General features: G+C 39.0%; 1 protein-coding gene across 10 annotated transcripts in view; it reads left to right on the plus strand.

The window, feature by feature from the left end:
* LOC126380054 (basement membrane-specific heparan sulfate proteoglycan core protein-like) overlaps nt 1–22,357 on the plus strand; it is a 275,688-nt gene that overhangs the window by 129,950 nt on the left and 123,381 nt on the right. Inside the window, exon 1 of one of the 10 annotated variants that reach the window (XM_050029221.1) lies at nt 1,624–1,756. The exons of the other annotated variants lie outside the window; for them this stretch is intronic. The gene's annotated coding sequence lies outside the window, so the exon portion shown is untranslated. Of the gene's footprint in view, nt 1–1,623; nt 1,757–22,357 lie in introns of those variants that run through there. 10 annotated transcript variants of the gene reach the window in all.

A 22,357-nucleotide genomic window follows, 5' to 3' on the forward strand; every position in this document is an offset into this window, starting at 1 on the left:
TTTTCAAATTGAGAATGGGGACGCAACAGGACTAGTTCTTAAAATGACCCATGTCAAGAGCCTTTGGCGGCTCAATAGCAACCCTGACACCAGGGTTGACGAGATTGGTATTCCACCTCACAACCCACACGATAAGAAGAATCAGGTGAGACTCGTCAAACGCGAGCCTATATTATTTTAAAAAAAGAATCATTAAAATCGGTCCGCAATTAACGGAGAAATCAGTCAAACAATGTACAGTCGATCACAGAACCTTATTTTTCACCAATATCGGTTAAAAAGCGACAAATAGACTTCTTGTTCGTTGTATCGTGTGGGTTGTGAGGTGGATTACCAACCGTATCAACCCTGGTGTCAGGGTAATTATTGAGCCGCCATAGGCCCCTGACGTGACTCATGTAACGACTACGTACTTACATCAGTAAGTAGTAACCGGACCCACGGCTTAACGTGCAATCCGAAGCATGAATGATCTTACTTTTGGACAATCAGGTGACCAGCCTGTAATGTCCTTACCAAACTAGGGATCACAAAGTGATTTTTTGGGATTTGTCTTAATCGGGATTTGAACCCGGGACCTCTGAATCGTGAGCATATTGCTCTAGGTACCATTGGACCTCAGAGGCTGACAAATAGACTCAAAGAACGAGTTGGTGATCCGATGTAAATTCCTACAAGTTACCACGGTGATTTAAGTACAAAGGCTGTTTTCAAAACTAGGGGCCATCCCGCCCCCGTTAATGAAGTGGAGCACCTATAGTCCAGTTTCATTACACCTTCCGCATACTTGTGAATAGGTACTACCCACCTCCTGTGAGGTGCCCGGCTAAGTAATCTGGACAAGTGTCGTTTGAAACTTCAGAAAGTGCCGGTGAGGTGCCGGTGGCTCAAGTCTTGTAAAACCCACGACAAACTTTGTCAGTATCGAATACGTGTGAGTGACGGACACTTTAAATTTTATAAGTGGCTAGTAAGACGGTAGAATGTTGTGGATTAGTGTTGTATCGGGCTCTGTGTACTTTGCTACCTGTACTTTAGCGCTTCATTTTCTCGCCGTAGAGTGAAAAATGTACCTACTTGATTCTTTTGATTTTCCGTGCTTCTGCGCTGAACTGGGAGCAAAGAAAAACAAAACACGTTCAGCTGCTCATCATCCCGTGGACCAACATTTACAAGCGACGTGTTTATGGCTCTACGCACCCTACTAGGGACTACAAGGGGAAGGACATAAAAATATGATACCTAACCACGTAATATTCATTCAAAAACTACCTATCTTTATTCGTGCATTCGTGAAAATATTTCACAGACAAGACAAGACAAACAAGTAAATAATATCATCCAAATGTACACAATCTCGTCGTGCACATCTAAAAACAAATTTAAGTAGCTACACCGTTTATTTTACGTTCAGTTTTACGACTTCCATTGATCAACGCGTTGTTGCATACTAAATGATCGAATGACCGATAGATACAATAAAAGTTATGTTAAGGAGGGTTTGAAGAATGGAAGCTAGGTGAATGCGTTGTTGGGTATGGTGTCGCGTCTCGGATGGTGTGTGTGGAGTAACTCCACACGAGTGTGGGTTTACTCCATACACAAGTGTGGAGTCATTTACGTAGTCCCCGCGTTCCCGCCATCGTGGTGGAGACGATCGGCCGTCGGTACCGGTTGGTGGTTAGTCGGTAACGGGTCGCGCGCTTGCTCGCACGCCGCCGGAGCATCACTCTCGCGCGGAATCACACACATACTCGTAAGTTTTGTGCAGTTTCCCAACAGTTCCAACACATGAAGTCGACACTCTACACAGTTCAAAAATCACCACCAATCCCCCCGCATTCCGCCAGCCAGTCAGGCACTCGAAAACACAAACTTTTCTAAGATATCGCTAAGTTAGATTAGTAGTTAGAAGTTAAAATTGGCAACATTAGTTGGTGGTTTGCGATTGGAATGCCTTTTGTGAGAAAAATAAGATGGGACTTGAGTATAGGCGTCTGTTGTTCATGAGTAATTGTCCTAAATTACCTATTTCAATTACTTACCGATAATATAAAAGAAGGAAAGTGTTAAGAATAAGTAAATAAGAATCTTGTTGGCCAAATGAGTCTTATAGTTTAAATTTCGTGTCGGGTTTATGAGTCTTACGTTATCATCGCGATCGCAAACAAAAGTTAGATCATGTGTTTTCTGGTGTCGATGGCTCATAGCCGCGCAGGCGGCGCGGTGGCGAATATTCTTTCTTATAAATCGTACAAAATACTTTTAAAACCAGACACCACTGTAATCTCTAAACTAAAATTATCCTTTGTTACGTGATATTTTTATTGTTTGGATTGCGGGCTGTGGTTTTTCTTGTGCGTATCTTGTTGTTATCCACATTGTTATTTTAAAAGGTTCTTTAACTTAATAGAGTCAAGAGAACTGATAATTCTTGCAATTCTTCAGTATCTTTTATAATAATTACCTATGTGACAAATATTTTTATACTCTAATCAAAAGTGATGATTATGGTTTGGTGAGGTAGGTTGGGAATTAATTTAAAAAATCGCCGCCGTCGCGTCGTCGCATCGACTGTAGTATTTATTACATATTGCAAAAGGGATTTTTTTTGTTACCAACAAAATACGAAAATCCGGTAATCATATTTGTGGGTGGCAATTGTTACAGATTTTATGGAAGTTTTAATATGAAACTGTTGCCGATCGGGTACGTTATGAAACCCATACAAACACGTAATTAAATTACGGCAGCATTGTTCCATCGGGTATTTAACCCGCTGCGGGCTATCTCGGTTTGCAAGCTGATATACACAACATAACACATGAAAAACGATCACGACTGTATCCCAGTTGGTGTCGTCAGAGGTACATCCATCGCAAGAGTAACTAACCCACAGCGAGCGTTGTTAGACCAACGTGGTAGGTGAGCCGTATCGCCGTCGATAATGGTCGACCTGACTGTGTTAGTGAAACTTAAGATAAATTAATTACTTATTCGTGCAAGTCCGGTACGAGGAATCGAACCGGCGCGCGGCGTTCCCCGTTTGAATAGCAACTGATATTTTACAAACATCCCAACTCTATTAACAGTTTTAAATTCTTATTTTTTATATAAGTATGAATGTCAGATGCTCTTTCATGCAAAAAGTACTGAACAGATTTTTATGAAAGGTCATATAAAAAAAAGGAAAAAAAAGAAAAAAAAGGAAAAGGTTAGGTTAGGTTAGGTTTGAAAGGTTATATAGGTGATATTATTATTAGTTTATTTAATTATTAGAGTAAGATGGCGTAGAATTCTGTTACGGGTTGAAATCCTGTGCGAAGTACTTTTTTTTTTAAATATGGGCTCGCGTTTGAATACAATCTCACCTGACGGTAAGTGACAATGTAGTCTAAGGTGGATCACGCTTACCTAGAAGAATTAACGACCTCCGTGGTCCAGTGGTTGAGCGTTGGGCTCACGATCCGGAGATCCTGAGTTCGATTTCCGGTGGGGACATATCATAAAAAATACTTTATGGTCCATAGTTTGGTTAGCACATTACAGGCTGATAACCTGATTGTCCGAAATGATCCGTGCTTCGGAATGCACGTGAAGCCGTTGGTCCCGGTTACTACTTACTGATGTAAGTAAGTAGTCGTTACATGAGCCATGTCAGGGGTATTTGGCGACTCAATAGTAACCCTGATACTAGGGTTGATGAGGTTGGTACTCCGCCTCACAACCCACACGATAGAAGAAGAATCAAATGCAAATTCACTCTAGCTTTGGTTCTCACTTTATAACGAGTAATTGCGATATGTTTCGTTCGCACAAGTAATATAAAAATAAAATTGAATTTTAATAACATAGTGGTATGATCAGCCATACAGTACCTTATAGAACCCAAAGTAGGTTTACTAGTACCTAGTTTTAGTAAGGTTAAAGTATGTTTAATAGGGTACTTTCCAACTAGTCAAATCAATTACTTTTTACTAAAGTCAAAACACGAAATTTCTATGGAATTTGTATGAAAAGCTGCACATTTTGACTGCTTTTCTTTTGATTTTAACTTTTTACTTTTTTGTAAATTCAAATTCATAAATAAATAAAATATAACAAAAGAAATTGTTTTTCGTTAGTTTTAGACCTGTCTTTATTTAGTAATCAGAATTTCATAATTTATCTTGAAGCTAGTATATGACGCTTTTACTATAAACACAAGTCTACTTAAACGAATCTAGATTGCGATCAATTTGCCTCAAACGGATTTCACTACTTGCCTGGACAAATGACGAGCGCTGAGAACTTTCTTATGATATATTAAGTACATCGTGATTATTATCCATTATAAAGTGCACATTAATTATCATCATCATCATTAGCCTGTATGATCGCACTGCTGAGCAAAGGCCTCCCTAAAAAAAAAAAACACTTTATTCAGCACAATGGGCACATGCTACAGTGTACATCGATTCATGAAATGGATTATACTTTCAAAATAGAATTTTGACTTGTTATCATAATTATTATTCAATTTTGAAAGGTTTTTATTGTGCATAAGACATAAACTCACGCGTATCTTCATATTTTTAACCCCCGACGCAAAAACGACGGGGTGTTATAAGTTTGACGTGTCTGTGTGTGTGTGTGTGTGTGTGTGTAAATGTGAATGTGTCTGTCTGTGGCATCGTACCTCCCAAACGTATGATCCGATTTTAATGCGGTTTTTTTTGTTTGAAAGGTATATCAGTCGAGAGTGTTCTTAGCTATGTTTGGTGGAAATCGGTTCAGGTCTTCAAGGTCATCAGGTCCTTTGTTAGGTGTGATAGGAATGTTACACGCTCAGTTTGCTTGCAAGCATATGTGGGATCTGACATTTGAAACACTAATGTCTCCTGGAACCACTGAGCTGGTCTGCTGTTAGCGTCCTTTTTGTGGTCGGGGGTTATTTAATTTTTAATTTAATTTTAGTTTGACATGCAGTTTTAGTAGCGGTTGCGTTGTAGTGTTAGTCGATTTGGGGGACGCTTGACGGGAAAGGCCGCCCAAATTGTACTGTATTCATGTGTTTTGTCTGATTGTTGAAATTTTAGTTCTGTGCAATAAAGTATAATATTTGATTTGATTTGATTTTGATTTGAAAGTCGCAGGTTCGAATACCAGCGCGGGCCTCAACTGATGATTTTCGAATTAATGGTTGGATCATAATGATTATCACGTGCTCAGTAGCGAAGGGAAACATCGTGAAACCATATTCCAGAAATGCGTGACCTGTCTGTGCTGGGCTGGTTTTCCCTTCGCGGGTTGGGTTACACCAAGCTCGATGCAAGCTCGTATCGGCTGAGTGGTCGCCCGATATGTAAAATTTTTGTTTATTCCACAACAGAGTGCACCGAGTTTTTTGAAACTGGCGTACTTTGAAAGAGAGCGTAGAATAAATAGGATAGTGGTGTTTCTTCTGATGTTTAATATAGACAAGTTTGTTACCAATAGGGTATTTGACTGGGTCAAAGATCAATTATAAAATGCTAATCTAGAAAGAGAAGCCACCCTAAGACCATCAAAAAACAATCTCATTTTACCGTTCTACTTATTTTCTAATTTTAATTATGAATTAAGTAACAGTAAGTACGCCGATTGACTGTTTTTATTGACTTTGTTTTATTAATGATATGACAGTACAGTATTTCCATACAAACTCCATACAAACAGTAGTTAAACAAAACTTTACAAAAAAGGTTTTTATAAAGTTAGTGATTATTTAGAAGATATGAATTAACTGTCTGAGAACTGATATTAGGCAGCTAAATTACTCAATTGTATACCAATATTTTATGTTTATGTTTATTTTTTTAAAGAACGTCTAGGGCCCTGTGCCGAGGTTTTTCTTGCAGCTTCTTTTCCCCGGCTATACAGGTTGTGAGAAGCTGCAGTAGTTTTAGGCGGATGAGACGTTCGTTACGTAAAAATTGACGATTCAAAGTGTAACTATGTTACCTACTGAATAAAGATATTTTTGAATTTGAATTTGACTCCATAGAAAACTTTCGTTTTGACGTTTCATAAAAAGCATCTCATTTGACTAGGTTGTCAAGCAGCCCATTAAACCTCATCCTTAAATAAAGATGTATAAATGTTTGACGTTAACGACTTCTATCCAAAGTATAATTATATTAAGTTTGAATCTAAAATGATGTATAATCTAATCTAGCCTACAAGATTGGAATCTGCTGGGCAAAAGCCACCTTCCATTTTTCGCCGTCCTGTGCGTACTCCGGCCAGACTCTCCGATGATGTATATCAATTAATAATGTTACTATATGACCTGGGGAAGTTTGTGCATTATTATTCTATGACAATAACATTGTTATATTAGGCTGGTGGTAGGGCTGGCAGAGGAAAACCTAGAAGCAAATGGAAATCCATAGTGGTGCTGATTCCTGCAGACGCTATCTAATTGTATTTTAAGTTATACCTGTCATTTTCTCATCCGTTGCAAAAGAAAGGGACGAGTAATAGACAGACATAAAATTTATGGAATACACGTCAATTTTAACCGTCTAAAAATTTTACATCGGCCAATAACCCGACAGAATTAAGGTGACAGCACACGTGAAACGGTTTGCATACCGGCGAGATACCTTTTTGATTCGGTCGGGTAATTCATTCATTTACTCATTCTTCCTAAAATTAATAGCAGTCAATCATCCGTCCCTTTCCTTTTCGGTGGATAAAAAATGACAGGTATAACTTCTGGGCTCTTATAAGCCATTATCTGCTTACCCCGGTGGGAAATAGGCGTCAGTTTAAGTATACGTGTATGTATGTAGCATAATGCAAAGGCATTAAGAATTTAAGTTGCATGAAAGCATTAGTAAGTACTTGTTAATTTGTCTTAAATAATGGCGGCCCTTCATTCACTACGGCCAGGAAGAAATGATCCATATTGAATTACTAGGCCAGATTACGAGGAACGCGATACAATAGTAGGGTTGTGTCTATATTTAATGGCGTCTGCGCCTGAGTGCGGCTTAGAAGGCGCATTATGTGCGCTCGCGCAGCGTCGGGTGCCTAACGGTATCAATAGGGTCGGGTTAACAACCCTATTCGACTGGATACACTTAGGGCCCTCTCACTAGAACACTATGGTTGCGACACCAGCGGGATATTATGTGGGATTCGGTTGCCGAAAACACCCTTTATACAAATGCATTATATTTTATTGGCGCAACTGCAATGACCGCCATGGTGCGCTAGTGAGGGGCCACGGAATAGAAGAAATTCGTTAGAAAGGCCCTAACGCGCATTTTGTATGAGAACCGCTGTCGCCGGTTCAACCCCACTCTCTTTTACTACTACTCCTGCAAACAGATAACTTCTACTAATAATAATGAAATTGAAAGACAAACCCATTGCGTTCTTCAAACTTCCTTTTCTTTCTCTTTCTGTCAAATGCACTTTCATTTTCTTCTTGTACCTTTCGTAGTCTTGCTATGTATTTCTGTATTTTCTTCCTGTTAAACATCTTATTGTCTTTCTCTTCTACTTTTAGTTTTAGCACCTTATCAACTAGCTACTGCTTCTCAAATTCCAAAGCCGCTGCAATTTTTTCGTTACTTTTCGTAAGATACTACGCATACAGAAGTATTTTTTTTTATAAATAGCCGATCGTACTGAGGGTTTTAGCTTTGCTGTGATAAGGAGGATCTTCTTGCATGATAGTCAATATTTGACTTATTTCCCTACAGGTTATAATGTAGATGACGACCTTTTAATATTTTTGCGGAGTATCTTGCGTCGTAAATTTTGCTGACGGGTGAAGTGCGGAGTTAAAGTATGAACTATTGGCTCATAAGGCGCAACTGGGCACTCAGGCATGTTGTCTTAAACGTTGCACCGGGTGAGAGCCTTCAGCGCTCCCCATTTGTCCGGCCAAGTAGTTAATGCCATCTGCGGCAAATCTAGAATAAGTCACGTCAAAAAAAGGAACTTGTAAGGCGCGCGAGGCGTGCTCCCTTCGCCCTTCCAACCTTTTTCTTCTATTCCGCGGATCGGGCCCTTACTCACTCCCAAGGCACTGTTCACATTATGTATTATGTAAATACCGTAGTTTACTTTGCCCGTCTTCTCGTTACTGGCACCAAGCAGTATTGTATGTCCACGTTTTAGAGAACCGTTTAACAAAAGATTCATTTAAAGTACTGTTATTCCCACTTTACAAGTATTCCAGTTCACAGATCACGACGGCTGGCTTCTCTTAAGATAATAAATAACATTATCAGACTCGTCCGTGACTTGATTGATAGCTAGATGGTGCTTATTTGTGTGACAATGGGCGTACCTTTGTATGCGTTCAATTTACATGCTTAATCCGAGTCCAAAGGTTTTGGAGATTGGTGTTCAGATAATTCATCATAAATCAGTGTCGCCAACCGCTACGTGGGTGATATCTTTCTGACCCGGCCTTAAGGCCAAGCCAGTTGTCTACCCAAGAAACATGATAGCGACCATGTGGCCAGAGTATCACGTTGCAATCACTGATGAATTTTCATCAAAGTTAAGTCAAATTGCCTAGTTCATAGCAACGGGTTATGTTACTGTTAACAAACTCTAAGATAAAACGTAAATATTAGTAACATACTCAGTTTTAATTAGTAAATGGCCTCGATTCCTGCAGACACCTCCTAATTTTACTTTAAGTTATAGATGTCATTTCCTTATCCGCCGAAAAGGAAAGGGACGGATGATTGACAGCTTTTAATTTTAGGAAGAATGAGTAAATTAATGAATAACCCGGGCGAATAAAAAAGGTAAGTCGCTGGTATGCAAACCGTTTGACGTGTGCTGTCAATATAATTCTGTCGGGTTATTGGCCAATGTAAAATTTTTAGACGGTTGTTTTAGATTTGTGCTTAAAATTGACGCGTGTTCCATAAATTACTCACTCTTACTGCGAATACCATTTATTATTACTACGAATTATAATAAAATCGAATAGAGAAACTAGTTTTTCAGTTTACACTTCTCACGACAAAATTCGTCTTCACTTGTTTTTGTTTTTCTTCGAAGTTCCAGATGGAACACCTGTCAAATTTTTTTTTCTTAAAAAGTGACGTGGCGTTCCTTTTTTGAAATCGCCAACGTTTCATTGTTTATCGTTTATTTTATTCTGTCAAGATCGTACAGTAAACAGTAACATACCACGTTTAACCTTAACGTGACTGATTGCATTCCACTTGGCCCGATAAATCCTTTAGTCATTTCGAACCACATGCACCACAGCGGTACCTAATTTGCCGCAGGTATATTTTTAAGTAGGATGATTCGGACCTCTTGCTTCCTCCACATTCATCAATCGTTTCATACACGCACGGCGGCTATCAGTAGATCGTACTACTTAAACCTTTTTAAGGATATCACCATTTTGATAAAAGTAAATTTAATTAAATACTAACTATCTTCACTATGCGATCCACTGTGGTCCGAATAGACCTATTATAAAAAAGTTCTTCGGCGATTTAAACCGCGGGGCGAAACGGCTATAGACCCGGACAAATGAGGAGAGCTCAGGTGTTTTTGAAATTCAAATTTAAATAATTTATTTTCAGACCATAGTAACGTCCATAGAAAAAATAAATAATAATAAACAATAAATAAGTATAAAAATTGTTAAAAATTAAAAAGTACAAATACTTTTATAAAAAATATAAACAAGAATTAAAATTAAAAATCAAGATTAAAATTTACATCACAATCAAAAATAAAATTAAAATCATAATAAAAAGAAATTACTTACTCGATACAAAATTACATAACTACATACAGGTCAAATTGATAAGCTCCTTCTATTTTCAAGTCGGTTAAAAATAGCCGCTTGACCAAGTAGGCGCAAGTCTCAGCAAAGGGCATTGTTTGAGAAGATTATGTCGTTTTGAAACAGCCTAAAGTGGGCCAATAGCGATAATATCACTAGCCGAGTCCCTTCATATTGGGACCTTTTCACCTTAATGGCAATACTCCTTAAGTGTGAACTGGCAGTGCTGGCAACACTGCCATGTTATCGTTACAACACTCGATTTATGATCGCGACCTACTCTCAATGTTTGAAACAACTCGGGTCCTTCTCTGATAACTCTGGTGTTTACATTCTTATTTTACAATTTATTTATTGTTAATTATTAAAATGTATTAACTTATTGTAAATTATAAAATATATTTTTAATTGAGACTTACTTTATTACTGTTTTACTGTCTTATACAATTTATTTATTGTAAATTATTAAAATTTATTTACTTATTGTAAATTAAAAAAATTATATTTTTAATTGAGACTTACTTATTATTGATTTACTGTCTTAAATTTTCCATAAAATATTTACAAGCTTAATACAAAAAGCATTCTCTTCTTCTATCGTGTGGGTTGCGAGGTGAAGTAACAAATTCATCAACACTGGTATAGGATTATTATTGAGCCTCCATAGGCCCCTGACATGACTCATGTTACGACTACGTACTTACATCAGTCAGTAGTAACCGGGACCAACGGCTTCCGAAGCACAGACCGTCTTACTATCGGACAATCAGGTGATCAGCCTGTAATGTCCTAACCAAACTAGGATTTTTGTGATATGTCCCCACCGGGATTCGAACCCGACACCTCCTCCTCCTCTAAACGCGGCTTATAAAAAAACTTAATTCACAAGCCATTGACGCTTGATTTAAACAAAACATGAACTACACACAGGAGAAAATTAGGGGTTCATTTTGATCCAAATAACACGAAGAGCGCTCCGCAAATTGTTATTTCATTGTCTTCATACATTTAAATACACTTTGATGTGTGAATGAGATGTTTGTTCTAAATAAGCAAATACGATATCGCCTTTGAACTGTGAGTACGATCTTGAAATAAGAGACTCACATCACCCACCTCTGGCTGCCGACGTGTTGAGTCTATTCTTTTCTTGTCCTCTTACATCACGCCCATATACAGTGAGTGATTACTACCTTTGTAAAGAGGTCTGTGGTGCAACGCGGGGAATTTTTGTTTAGGAATACTCCCCTATATAACTGTGAGGGCTATAAAAATATTAATAGAACTATTATGGTATAGGCGTATAACGACACTATTGTATAATACATATAGCACATTATTTGCACAGCCATAACATCTTAATTTGAGGGAACTTATACTATCTACTTAACTTAATATACCTATACGTATTTACAACACGGCTCGGACGATTTTTTAGAAAAAGTTGATACGGTAACAAATATTTATTTACACCATAGACAAAATAGTTATATTATCAAGTGAGGATGAAGATGAAGAAGACGATATGCTAATTATTTAAGATCCAAACATGAATTCGAAAACAAATTCGAAATTTGAAAAATATTCGAAATTTGAAAATCATTAGCCGTTGCTGGATTTGAACGTGCCAGCTGTAATGTTTTCCTTCTATGCCAATCTATTAAAAAGTAAAAGCGGAGAGGACGCCTACCTCTGACATATGTATAGAGCGTTCAGTTTATCAGACGTGGCCCTGGCAGGCCTTAGAGTCAGATAAACACGTTAACGGGTCGCGAAGCATTGTATAATAATTTTATCGCTTCATTGACACAATAAACTGTGGTTCTTTTGAATCTGCTTCTCCATAAATAGATATACTTTAGTTAATTGAGTCTCTCCCCCTCTCTTTCTCCTTCCCTTCCCCCTTCTCCCACTGTCCTCCTTTCTCTCACTCCCTCTCTGTTGCATTATTCCTACACGATGATGGGGTCTGCTTTTCAAGTCTTTTCTTTCCACCGCGCTCTGTCTGACGTGTCGTGTCGGTTTTGGTCTTCCACATCGTCGTCTTTTTCATCTGGAATGTTCAGATAACCTTGTTCCAAATGTATTGAGGTGGTCCCCATCTTATGTGTCTAATCCAGCAGCCTACTTTCTTGGAGTTTGTCTGCAGATCTTATTTAGTTCAGTACCGGGGTGCGAACTGGCGCTCTCCGATTTATTAACAAGCCAGTGTACCACAGGGACACAGTGAACTCAAAATGAGAGGATAATACATAATGATTTAGGTAAATACTCGCTAGTTAGATCTGGGCCACCCCGGGTGACAGAGGCTTTGACATATTATCAACACTGCATTTTCCAGTAAGTTTCATTGTGTAAGTGTCCTATACTCTCAGTCAGGTTACAATTCCAAAGCGTCTCACCATTTGATAGCTGAAACCTTTGGCCACAGAATACGCCTCTACATGTCATGACGATTCAAGTACATTCTCAACCTCGAATCTCATTTATTAGTGTAACTGACTAAAGTAACTTTATCTACAGGTGTGAGCTTTGTGTTTTTTTTATATAAAACATTCATCTGCATCAAATCAGAAATCCGAATATTCAAGGTCAATTTAATATTTTTTAATCCACTTACGTCATTTTGCACGGTGTTATGGCTGAGGAGAAGAAATGACAAGAAACTTCAACAGCAACACATCCTTTAAAAATGTAAAGTATGCAATACAAGTTATTTAATAACTAGAGGAACAGATTTAATAAGTACCAGACATTTTTATAATTTAGGTAATCATTCAGCTTTTTTACATAAGTATTCACGTGAGTTTTTTCATTGTCTTAACTAAAACTTTGATAATTTTAAAGCCGTTAAAAAGCGTAAAATTCAGCGCCTATTGATTCAATCTTATTTAAAATCCGAACCTGTTTTGCTTGTTATGACTATGGTATAGCTCAATCCTATGACAAGCCGCCATTGCTAGCCCTTTGATGACGTATGTGTTACCGGTGGGATGACGTCAGCTGGGCTAACCTTGAATTGTTAGCTGTCACTTTTGAGCATACCTGGTCTTCTTATGCCATGGATATGACTTGAAAGATTAGAACCTAATTTTTGTACACACTTACATACCTAAGTTTATTACATAATCTGTGACGGGAAAAGGGATAAACGAAGACAACCAGCCACTTTTAGCTAAGATAGATATGACGAACGTATGATGAAAGTGATTAGATTACCAGTCGATAAATATTCACAGTTCATCCTATACCAGAGAACGTATCTTCCCTTAGTAGATAAGTAGGTGATGTTTTTTCTTCATTGTGGTCCTATGTGTCACCAACTTACTTATCAAACGGGAAGCACCGGTTTGATTTGGACTTGCAACTTGTGCTAATTCCTGCAGACGCCATCTAATATTATTTTAAGTTATACCTCGCATTTTCTTATCCGTTGAAAAAGAAAGGGACGGGTAATCGACAGGCATAAAATTTATGGAATACACGTCAATTTTAAGCAGCAATCTAAAACAAACGTCTAAAAATTTTACGTCGACCAATAATCCGACAGAATTAAGTAAACACGTCAAACTAATCGCATACACCAGCGAGATGCCTATTTTATACGCACGGGTTATTCATTCATTTTAAAATTAAATTGTTGACAATCATCCGTCCCTTTCCTTTTCGGGGGATAAAAAAAATACGGGTATAACTTTAAATAAAATTAGGAGGTGTCTACAGGAATCGGGGCTAATGTGTTATTAATTTATCTCACATGCAATTTGGCTCAGTAACTGTCAGTACTATTCAGAGGCAGAGGACAGGAGTCCTAGTATGGCTTTGTAATAGACTACTCTGGGCGCCATCCCACTCGCGTCAGACAGAGTACTGCGGGGCGGAAGGCAAGAGGGAAACCACTGCCCTATTTTTCCCTAAAAAGTAGCATGGAGAGTATTTTACAGAAATGCTGCACCGACAAGAGCGTGGCTCTTAAATTGATGATGATTATATAGATGGCAATACTGCTCGCCTCGTATCACTTTGATTTAACAAAAAGCTCAGTGAGACGAATGTACTAAGTTCATCATACTATGTGAACAAACGTGGTCCAGTAGTTGAGAGTTGGGCTCACGATCCGGAGGTCCCGTACTCGAATCCCGATGGGGACATTGTCGAAATCACTTTGAGAGACTGTCCTTTGTTTGGTAAGGTCATTAGAGGCTAGAATCACCTGATTGTCCGAACGTAAGACGGTCCATAAGGTTACTACTTACTGATGTAAGTGAGTAATCTTTACATGAGCCATGTCAAGGGCCTTTGGCGGCTCAATAACAACGCTTACACAAGGCTTGATAACCCACAGGATAGAAGAATAATGCGATGGATTTATCTCTATCTACCCCAAACGGGAATCTTGTCATGAGTGTGTGTTGTAAATTTCTTGTTAAACTTGTTTTTATAACTGCCAACCCTAGTAGAGCAGGGTGAGTTCGGCCACAGAATAAATAATACTTATGGGTACCTATGATACAGTTCGGCCCACTCCTTCACTGGAACAAATATCGTAATTATAGACAGCCGGACACGATGCGTGGGCGCAGCTCGGTGCGTGGTTTCTGTCTATGCGCTATCTTGCAGCTTTAGAAATGTTAAGTTGGCCGCAATTTTCTGAACGCCGTGAATTTTCAAGTTAACATCTTGACACTGTGGTACCTATATGCAGTAGTATATGTCATGACATTGTACTGTAATGTGCATCATTTAGTAATAAACAGCACTTCACTCAATACGGACGTTTCCTTTAAGGTGGTTCGATTTCCATACTAGTTTATTTATTCAAATATGGGCACACGCCACTTAATTTTACATTGAAACTTATTTCGTTTGCATTTATTTTTGTATATATTTGCGTGAAATTGCTTTTCAACAGAAAATACTGTTAAATCATCGTAAAAACGAGATCAATATTTGTTTAAAATTTGTTAATGTATTAGTGAACGGTTACAGTGTCATACGCTTCGGAATATCCATTAGTGTGCGTAGCTACGTTGTCAGTTCGCTGAAAATGCGACGTTGCCGCTCTTGCTCGTGTGTGAAACGGTGTGTCACTTGCCCTCTCCCTTCGTTAAAGAAGCGTTCATAAATTACGTTCACCCGAACGTTTTATAATAACAGTATTTCTGCTGCCAGATGATCGAACAACCCGCTCATTATGAATCGGTAAGGTTATACGTCGAAATGAATCTTTTTCGATTCTGAATGCGACCATAACCTAACCTGTTCCGGCTTTTCGGCGGGAAACGGGAACGGGACAGTTGCTTTCTTCATTGAGTAATCTAAATAATTAATACGAAGTGGTGTTTTGTGGTTAGTTGGAAGACATTCGCGAGTGTTATTATATTGGAGTATTCAATAAACAAAGTGTATCTGCCTATTTTCGCTTCGTGCCGGGAAGCCGCTTCATAACTCAAAAGTTTATGCGGACTTTTGAGTTAATTCGTTTGGGGTTCGGAGTAGGAGTCTACTCCGAGGGTGGGGGCTTAGGTTTCATCATCATCACCTTTCATCATTTCATTAATCATCAAGAAAAAAATACGTCAGACATGGCTGTATGGGCATAGTTCCCTTTGCCTTACCCTTCGGGGAAAACCAAAACAAAAAAAAAACTAACCTGTTCCTGTCATGTCATGTCATTCGTTTCTTTTCCACTTCCAATTTATTATTATTATTTTATTATAATATATATGGCTGCAAACCCACTGACTGACTCACTGACATAATTGTTCTCCCAGAAGGAGCGTGGGGGGGTCAAAATGATGTATGGAGGGTGTGATCGGGACCTCCGGGTGAGTATGGGAAAAATCCCAAATCTTGGAAAACTGCTCCGCATCAGGAACACGCCCTACAGTCTGGCGCAACTATTATACCTGGATCAATTTTTTTTTGCAAAACCTATTTAAATCTTGGTCAAATTTTATTGTCGGTGAAAAAAAAACAAAATGGCGGAAAAACAAGATGGCCGCCATACAAAATTTCGTTTTTCCAGAAAATGTCTCGGGGGTAAAAAGTGTATATGGGATTGTAATCGGAGTGTCTTGTCGAGTACGGAAATACTGCTCGATCTTGAAAATCTGCTCCGCATCAGGGAGACACCCTACGGCCTGGCTAACCTATCGCACCTGGAAAAATAATTTTTTCGCACAACGTATTTAAATCTTGGTCAAATCCAATCGCCGGTGAAAAAAAACCAAAATGGCGGAAAAACAAGATGGCCGCCATACAAAATTTTGTTTTTTTTAGAAAAATGTCTTAGAGGTAAAAACAATGTATGGGGGTGTAATCGGAATGTCATGTTGAGTATGAAAGTACTTCTCGATCTTTGAAATCTGCTCCGCATCAGGGAGACACCCTACGGCCTGGCAAAACTATCACACCTGGAACATTTTTGATTTCACGAATCCTATTTAAATCTTGGTCAAATTTTATCGCCGGTGAAAAAAAAACACAATGGCGGAAAAACAAGATGGCCGCCATACAATTTTTTTTTTTTTTTTAAATGCCTCGGGTGTAAAAATGATGTATAGGGGTGTGATCGGAACGTCATCTTGGAAAACTGCTCCGCATCAGGGAGACACCCTACAGTCTGGCGCAACTATTATACCTGGATCAATTTTTTTTTGCAAAACCTATTTAAATCTTGGTCAAATTTTATTGTCGGTGAAAAAAAAACAAAATGGCGGAAAAACAAGATGGCCGCCATACAAAATTTCGTTTTTCCAGAAAATGTCTCGGGGGTAAAAAGTGTATATGGGATTGTAATCGGAGTGTCTTGTCGAGTACGGAAATACTGCTCGATCTTGAAAATCTGCTCCGCATCAGGGAGACACCCTACGGCCTGGCTAACCTATCGCACCTGGAAAAATAATTTTTTCGCACAACGTATTTAAATCTTGGTCAAATCCAATCGCCGGTGAAAAAAAACCAAAATGGCGGAAAAACAAGATGGCCGCCATACAAAATTTTGTTTTTTTTAGAAAAATGTCTTAGAGGTAAAAACAATGTATGGGGGTGTAATCGGAATGTCATGTTGAGTATGAAAGTACTTCTCGATCTTTGAAATCTGCTCCGCATCAGGGAGACACCCTACGGCCTGGCAAAACTATCGCACCTGGAACATTTTTGATTTCACGAATCCTATTTAAATCTTGGTCAAATTTTATCGCCGGTGAAAAAAAAAACAAAATGGCGGAAAAACAAGATGGCCGCCATACAATTTTTTTTTTTTTTTTAAATGCCTCGGGTGTAAAAATGATGTATAGGGGTGTGATCGGAACGTCATCTTGGAAAACTGCTCCGCATCAGGGAGACACCCTACAGTCTGGCGCAACTATTATACCTGGAACGATTCTTTTTTCGCAAAACCTATTTAAATCTTGGTCAAATTCTATTGTCGGTGAAAAAAAATCAAAATGGCGGAAAAACAAGATGGCCGCCATACAAAAGTTTGTTTTTCCAGAAAATGTTTCGTTGGTAAAAACTGTGTATGGGGTTGTAATCGGAACGTCTTGGTGAGTTTGGAAATACTTCTCCATCTTCAGAAACTGCTCCGCATCAGGGAGACACCCTACGGCCTGGCAAACCTATCGCACCTGGAACTTTTTTGTTTTCACGAAATCTATTTAAATCTTGGTCAAATTCAATCTCTTGTAAAAAAAACCAAAATGGCGGTAAAACAAGATGGCCGCCATACAAAATTTTCGTTTTTCCTGAAAATGCCTCGAGGGTAAAAATGATGTATAGGGATGTGATCGGATCGTCATGTTGAGTATTTCAATACTGCTCGATCTTGAAAAACTGCTCCGCATCAGGGAGACACCCTACGGCCTGGCTAACCTATCGCACCTAGAACAATGATTTTTTCTCACAACGTATTTAAATCTTAGTCAAATTTTATCGCCGGTGAAAAAAAACCAAAATGGCGGAAAAACAAGATGGCCGCCATACAAAATTTTCGTTTTTCCCGAAAATGCCTCGGGGGTAAAAATGATGTATGAGGAATATGATCGAAACATCATGTTGAGTATGGAAATACTTTTCGATCTTCGAAAGCTGCTCCACATCAAGGATACACCCTACAGCCTGGCGAAACTATCGCACCTGGAACTTTTTTGTTTTCACGAAGCCTATTAAAGTCTTGGTCAAATTTTATCGCCAGTGAAAAAAAAACAAAATGGCCAAAAAACAAGATGGCCGCCATAAAATTTTTTGTTTTTCCAGATAATGTCTCAAAGGTAAAAATGATGTATTGGGGTGTGATCGGAACGTCATCTTGGAAAACTGCTCCGCATCAGGGAGACACCCTACGGCCTGGCAAAACTATCGTACCTAGAAAGATTCTTTTTTCACAAAACCTTCTTAAATCTTGGTCAAATTTTATTGTCGGTGAAAAAAAATCAAAATGGCGGAAAAACAAGATGGCCGCCATACAAAATTTCGTTTTTCCAGAAAATGTCTCGGGGGTAAAAACTGTGTATAGGGTTGTAATCGGAACGTCTTGTTGAGTATGGAAATACTTCTTGATCTTCAGAAACTGCTCCGCATCAGGGAGACACCCTACGGCCTGGCTAACCTATCGCACCTAGAACAATGATTTTTTCTCACAACGTATTTAAATCTTAGTCAAATTTTATCGCCGGTGAAAAAAAACCAAAATGGCGGAAAAACAAGATGGCCGCCATACAAAATTTTGTTTTTTCAGAAAAATGTCTTAGGGGTGAAAACAATGTATGGTGGTGTAATCGGAGTGTCATGTTGAGTATGGAAGTACTTCTCGATCTTTGAAATCTGCTCCGCATCAGGGAGACACCCTACGGCCTGGCAAAACTATCGCACCTGGAACATTTTTGATTTCACGAAACCTATTTAAATCTTGGTCAAATTTTATCGCCGGTGAAAAAAAAACAAAATGGCCGAAAAAGAAGATGGCCGCCATACTAAATTTTGTTTTTTCAGAAAATGTCTCGGGAGCAAAAACAATGTATGGGAGCGTAATCGAAAGGTCATGTTGAGTATGGAAATACTGATCGATCTTGAAAATCTGCTCCGCATCAGGGAGGCACCCTACGGCCTGGCGAAACTATCGCACCTACAACATTTTTGTTTTCTTGAAACCTATTTAAATCTTGGTCAAATTTTATCGCCGGTGAAAAAAAATCAAAATGGCGGAAAATCAAGATGGCCGCCATACAAAATTTTCGTTTTTCCTGAAAATGCCTCGGGGGTAAAAATTGTGTATGGAATTGTAATCGGAATGTCATGTTGAGTATGGAAGTACTTCTCGATCTTTGAAATCTGCTCCGCATCAGGGAGACACCCTACGGTCTGGCGATACTATCGCACCTGGAACGATTCTTTTTTCACAAAACCTATTTAAATCTTGGTCAAATCTATTCTCTGGTGGTAAAAAATCAAAATGGCGGAAAAACAATATGGCCGCCATACCAAATTTTGTTTTTCCAGAAAATGTCTCGGGTGTAAAATTGATGTATAGGGGTGTGATCGGAACGTCATCTTGGAAAACTGCTCCGCATCAGGGAGACACCCTACAGCCTGGCAAAACTATAGCACCTAGAACTTTTTTGATTTCACGAGACCTATTCAAGTCTTGGTCAAATTCTATCGCGGTAAAAAAATGGCGGGAAAACAAGATGGCCGCCATACAAAGCTTGGAACTAATACAGTACACGCGAGCAGCTTGCTGCGAGCGAACCACGCGACATCTAGTTATACTATATATAGCTACAAACCCACTGACTGACTGACTGACTCACTGACTGACTCACTGTCAGGGTTGTTCTCCCAGAAGGAGCGTCGGGGGGTGAAAATGATGTATGGGGGGTGTGATCGGGACCTCCGGTTGAGTATGGGAAAACTTCTAGATTTTGGAAAACTGCTCCGCATCAGGGAGACACCCTACGGCCAGGGAAAACTCTCGCACCTGGAACTTTTCTGTTTTCATGAAACCTATTTAAATCTTGGTTAAATTTAATTGCCTGTGAAAAAAAAATCAAAATGGCGGAAAATCAAGATGGCCGCCATACAAAAATTTGTTTTTCTAGAAAATGTCTCGGGGGTAAAAATGTTGTATAGGAATGTGATCGAAATGTCAAACAAAATGTGGAAATACTTCTCGATCTTCAAAAACTGCTCCGCATCAGGGAGACACCCTATGGCCTGGCAAAACTATCGCAGCTGGAATATTTTTGTTTTCACGAAACCAATTTAAATCTTGGTCAAATTTTATCGCCGGTGAAAAAAAAACAAAATGGCCGAAAACAAGATGGCCGTCATATAAATTTTTTAATAGTTTCGCCAGGCCGTAGGGTGTCTCCCTGATGCGGAGCAGTTTTTCAAGATCGAGCAGTATTGAAATACTCAACATGACGATCCGATCACACGTCTATACATCATTTTTACCCCCGAGGCATTTTCAGAAAAACGAAAAATTTGTATGGCGGCCATCTTGTTTTTCCGCCATTTTGATTTTTTTTCACCGACAATAAAATTTGACCAAGATTTAAGAAGGTTTTGTGAAAAAAGAATCTTTCTAGGTACGATAGTTTTGCCAGGCCGTAGGGTGTCTCCCTGATGCGGAGCAGTTTTCCAAGATGACGATCCGATCACATCCCTATACATCATTTTTTACCCTCGAGGCATTTTCAGGAAAAACGAAAATTTTGTATGGCGGCCATCTTGTTTTACCGCCATTTTGGTTTTTTTTACAAGAGATTGAATTTGACCAAGATTTAAATAGATTTCGTGAAAACAAAAAAGTTCCAGGTGCGATAGGTTTGCCAGGCCGTAGGGTGTCTCCCTGATGCGGAGCAGTTTCTGAAGATGGAGAAGTATTTCCAAACTCACCAAGACGTTCCGATTACAACCCCATACACAGTTTTTACCAACGAAACATTTTCTGGAAAAACAAACTTTTGTATGGCGGCCATCTTGTTTTTCCGCCATTTTGATTTTTTTTCACCGACAATAGAATTTGACCAAGATTTAAATAGGTTTTGCGAAAAAAGAATCGTTCCAGGTATAATAGTTGCGCCAGACTGTAGGGTGTCTCCCTGATGCGGAGCAGTTTTCCAAGATGACGTTCCGATCACACCCCTATACATCATTTTTACACCCGAGACATTTAAAAAAAAAAAAAAAATTGTATGGCGGCCATCTTGTTTTTCCGCCATTTTGTTTTTTTTCACCGGCGATAAAATTTGACCAAGATTTAAATAGGATTCGTGAAATCAAAAATGTTCCAGGTGCGATAGTTTTGCCAGGCCGTAGGGTGTCTCCCTGATGCGGAGCAGATTTCAAAGATCGAGAAGTACTTTCATACTCAACATGACATTCCGATTACACCCCCATACATTGTTTTTACCTCTAAGACATTTTTCTAAAAAAAACAAAATTTTGTATGGCGGCCATCTTGTTTTTCCGCCATTTTGGTTTTTTTTCACCGGCGATTGGATTTGACCAAGATTTAAATACGTTGTGCGAAAAAATTATTTTTCCAGGTGCGATAGGTTAGCCAGGCCGTAGGGTGTCTCCCTGATGCGGAGCAGATTTTCAAGATCGAGCAGTATTTCCGTACTCGACAAGACACTCCGATTACAATCCCATATACACTTTTTACCCCCGAGACATTTTCTGGAAAAACGAAATTTTGTATGGCGGCCATCTTGTTTTTCCGCCATTTTGTTTTTTTTTCACCGACAATAAAATTTGACCAAGATTTAAATAGGTTTTGCAAAAAAAAATTGATCCAGGTATAATAGTTGCGCCAGACTGTAGGGCGTGTTCCTGATGCGGAGCAGTTTTCCAAGATTTGGGATTTTTCCCATACTCACCCGGAGGTCCCGATCACACCCCCCATACATCATTTTGACCCCCCGACGCTCCTTCTGGGAGAACAATTATGTCAGTGAGTCAGTCAGTGGGTTTGCAGCTATATATATTATAACTAGATGTCGCGTGGTTCGCTCGCAGCAAGCTGCTCGCGTGTTTTGTTTTACCGCCATTTTTTTACCGCGATAGAATTTGACCAAGACTTGAATAGGTCTCGTGAAATCAAAAAAGTTCTAGGTGCTATAGTTTTGCCAGGCCGTAGGGTGACCCCTGATGCGGAGCAGTTTTCCAAGATGATGTTCCAATCACACCCCAATACATCATTTTTACCTCTGAGACATTTTCTGGAAAAACAAAAATTTGTATGGCGGCCATCTTGTTTTTCGGCCATTTTGTTTTTTTTTCACTGGCGATAAAATTTGACCAAGACTTTAATAGGCTTCGTGAAAACAAAAAAGTTCCAGGTGCGATAGTTTCGCCAGGCTATAGGGTGTCTCCCTGATGCGGAGCAGCTTTCGAAGATCGAAAAGTATTTCCATACTCAACATGACGTTCCGATCACATTCCTATACATCATTTTTACCCCCGAGGCATTTTCGGGAAAAATGAAAATTTTGTATGGCGGCCATCTTGTTTTACCGCCATTTTGGTTTTTTTTGACCGGAGATTGAA

The sequence above is a fragment of the Pectinophora gossypiella genome, chromosome Z, assembly GCF_024362695.1.
Source record: "Pectinophora gossypiella chromosome Z, ilPecGoss1.1, whole genome shotgun sequence".
NCBI classification, from domain to species: domain Eukaryota; kingdom Metazoa; phylum Arthropoda; class Insecta; order Lepidoptera; family Gelechiidae; genus Pectinophora; species Pectinophora gossypiella.